Here is a 4,038-nt window from a genome sequence, read left to right on the forward strand (position 1 = left end):
GTGAACCCGAGAGAGGCGGCGGCGGTGGCCGAGCCGATCGTGATGATGTCTTCCATGTTGGCCTCTGTCACGTCGATGTCGCCGAGATGCGACGACGAGGCTTGTGAGAAGAGCAGCGTGTAATGGCGGAGAGGTGGCATCGGGGAGGCTGCGTAGGCCGGTGGCGAGTAGGTGTACGAAGGGTACTGCACGCCGGCGACGGCGGGCGAGGGCATGCGCTGGGCCGGGTGACCATGGGGGAAGGTGATGTTGGGGTTGAACCCGCCGTGCGCGTCGTCGTTCACGTAGCCCGGTGACGGCGTGCAGCCCCAGGGTTGTGGTGATGACGAGAAGCTGGCCGGAGACCCGACGCTTTGCTGGCTCCAGGACGCGTACGGGCCGTGGCCGCCGGGCGGATTCATCATCCCCATGCGAGCCGCCTCGGTTTGTTCGGCTGAGCGCTCCGCATGCTTCGCCACCACCACAGCTGCGAGCGCCCCATGTCCCGGGCGTTCTTGGCGTTCGCCCTATTCCGCTGGTCGATGGTGACAGCCTCCCTGCGCTGAACTTCCGCCTTCTAGTCGGCATTAGACATGCCCGGTGTCAATGTCAAAACCGGCGGATCTCGGGTAGGGGGTCCCGAACTGTGCATCTAAGGTCGATGGTAACAAGAGACAGGGGACACGATGCTTACCCAGGTTCGGGCCCCCTCTATGGAGGTAATACCCTACTTCCTGCTTGATTGATCTTGATGAATATGAGTATTACAAGATTTGATCTACCACGAGATCATAATGGCTAAACCCTCGAAGTCTAGCTTGTATGATTGTCATAATGATAGACCGACTAGCCTGGCCTTGGCTTATATAATGCACCAGAGGCCTAGGATAACAAGAGTCCTAGCCGAATACGTTGGTGGAGAGGAGTCCTTGTCTTGATCACCAACTCTTGTGGAATACTCCTTGTATGCGGCATGGGCTGCCTGAAGTGGCTCATTATTGAACCGCCATGGGGGTCCTCGGCCCGATCCACCTGGTCGGGAGACGATGTGGTGAGTACCTCCTAGTCCAGGACACCGTCAGTAGCCCCCTGAACCGGTCTTCAAGTTGGGGACGCTCCTCGATCCTTCCGAACTGTTCTTCATCTTCGGTCGCCGTTCTTGAAAACTGGTTCAATAAATCTTCTCGTTTTCGATCTTGAGGATCACCGAAGTGAATCCGAAGGGCTTACACATTGGGTATCCAAGGAGACCCTTTAAGTTCTCGGCCTTTATCAATGCCTTAGAATTTTTTTATGCCACACCTCGGTTTTGAAGTTGTTCCCGTGCGGCGGTGTCCTCTTGCATCCGAGCTCCAATGCCGGACTGCATTCGAGATATCTTTTGCAGCCGAGCACCAACGCTGGACTATATCCGAGATCCAATGTCGGACTATATCCGAGGTGTCATAGATCACCTTGGCTTGAAAAAGTTTGAAGGAGGTTATCCGAGTTTAACGCTTAAAAGTTCTCTATGGAATGAGCCATTCGAATTCGGGCTTTATGCCAGCCACTTCCGAGCTCCAACGATGGTCAGCATCCGAGTTGTCGTAAGCTACCTCGGTCTTTTAAAAGATTGAACGAATTCAGCCGAACTTAATGTCGGAAATGCCCTCTATGGAGCCAGCCACTGGCGCCCAAGCTTTATGCTGGACTGCTTCCAAGGTGGTGCACCACCAGCCAGTATATGTATATCCAATAGCCCTCAAGGTCTGTGTCTAAACCCTAGGTGCACCTGAAGGAAAACATGAAACTGCTGATCCTGGTAGCCCCTGAGACTCAGGTCGACTTGCAAAATCGACCTGAGGATCAACTCCTAGCTTGGCAACATACGTAGGAATAGAAACACATGTAATATATTAGAGATAATAGTGATCGGCGAACGGGCCCTTGAGAGAGGGTCTTGAGAAGTTGTCGCAGTATATTAGCTTGATGCCGGATAGGTCCAGATGGTACCTATTGTTGTCCGAAGACGTGTTTGCCCATAGTTCGGTCAAGCCGAACACTAAGCACTTTGAATTTTCTGCATTGAACAGACAACGCAGTAGCCCCCAAGACGCAGTAGACCAGATCAGGGGATCAATGTGCCCCTTTAATATTTATAAATAATGAGCGCGAAGCCTAGTAGCCCCTGAGCCTTAATGTGGGCACAGGTGGCCGAATTAAGGATCGATATCCGTGTGATAGAAAATTTTGTTGTGTTTAACACAAACTTCTTGAAAAGAGAATAAAGATCTCTTAAAGGAGCTAGAGCCAGCAAAAGCTGGGCGCGCCAAGGTTGGCCCCAAGGGGTTTAATAGATAGGAAATCAATGTCACTTGGGATTTACGAGAGCTTTATGTAAGCTGCTCGCTTGGTCTTTAAAAGATGAGCTGCAATAAATCGACTTTACTCACAATTTATGATCCTATGTATCCAAGTATTTTACATCATTAATGCTCGGATCCGCATTGTACAAAACTTTGTTGACCGACCATCGGGTTCCACCTCCTCAGCCAGCAGCCGGGGAGTGTTTGTCCTTCTTTATAAAGCCTTCATGAGTGCAACATCTTCCAAGGAAAATAGTTCCGCTATCGGTTCCTTTCTTTGGGTCATCATGCTTATCATGATCATGAAATCTCACCTCCAATCAATGTGGGAGGAAAATATTGAGGATTTAGTTCAGGGAATGTTCCCAAACTCTATGGTATTAATGAACCAAAAATTTCACTTCCGTTGTTGCCGACCAATGTGATCCTTTAAGATTGCTAGCTTTCGGCTTCACGCAGTCTGAGGTACTAACTCGGATGACCCGGTAGTAACAATCACAGAGGTGCTCCCTTTACCGCCTAGCCGAACAATCGGGAACGTAGGGGGTAAGCACAGGAGCCAGCTAACCCAGCTTGGCAAAAAACTTAAGTCAAATTGATGCATATTTATGGCTTTATTACGATGATTATGGAAGGCGGCCTTTAAATACAAATGCCGATGATATGTTTATTTTGACTCCGTTGCGACCATTTATCAGTTGAAAGTGGCCCATCGTCGGCTTCTACCCATTTGTAGATACTACGCAGGGTGTTTCCGCAATAACAAGACAACCCTGAGCCGACGTCTTGGTGCCCGAAGGCGGTTGTGTTAGCGGAAACGAGGCAATCAGATATGCAGGCTTTATAACTTTCACTTAGTCATAGGAGCTTTAAACTGGGGAAGCTAGCTACAAGCCCCCGGTTAGTGTTCGGCGACAACCGAGGTCAAGTTGTAAACACTTCGACCATTGTTATGAATGGCCTGTCATTTAACATAATCATCGGATCGCTGACCAGTTTACGCTTATTGTGACAGTCAGTTTTCGGCTTTCTCACTAAGGTGCTTAACCATGCGAGCTGGAAGCACAATCGTAGTGGTTCTCCCTTTGCACACCTAGCCGAACAAAGCGGAATGTAGGAGGCAAGCACAAGAGCCGGGCAGCCCAACTATTGACCGAAGACACAATTTGAAACCGATGCATATGTTGCAATATCCGAGAATGTTTTTGCCGAATCTCTAAAGGTGTCCAGCGTTGCACTGCGAGACTTATGCTGGAAACACACAAATAGTTTAAAAGTGCCACAAGCTTGGAAAACCAAAAAAACATTAGTAAAAACTTGATGTCCGAACAAGATCAAGTGTTCAGTGCCAATCCGAAAATTGAAAAAAATTGTGCTTCTATCGTGCTTTAACATGACACATCCGATCTCAAGACTTCACGCGGGTCAGCCTACGGCTTCAAGCTCTTTATCCCAAAGGCGGAGTATTTCTCTAAGGTCAGTTTAGCAAACTAAAGTCGAGCGGCTTTTAGAAAGAAGACATGCTATCTGGCTATTGACCATACACTCGAGTCAAAATAGGAGCGGTAGAAAAAGACTTTGCAACTACCAAGAAGAAAACACATTTACTATAAAACAGCTCATATAAATTTTAAGAGGCCCCAAGTGACTTGGGTAAAAGAATTTTATGTATAATGATTGTATGTACCGAAGTACTTATATCATATATATGTTC

Source organism: Triticum aestivum, chromosome 7B (genome assembly GCF_018294505.1).
Source record: "Triticum aestivum cultivar Chinese Spring chromosome 7B, IWGSC CS RefSeq v2.1, whole genome shotgun sequence".
Taxonomy (NCBI): Eukaryota; Viridiplantae; Streptophyta; class Magnoliopsida; order Poales; family Poaceae; genus Triticum; species Triticum aestivum.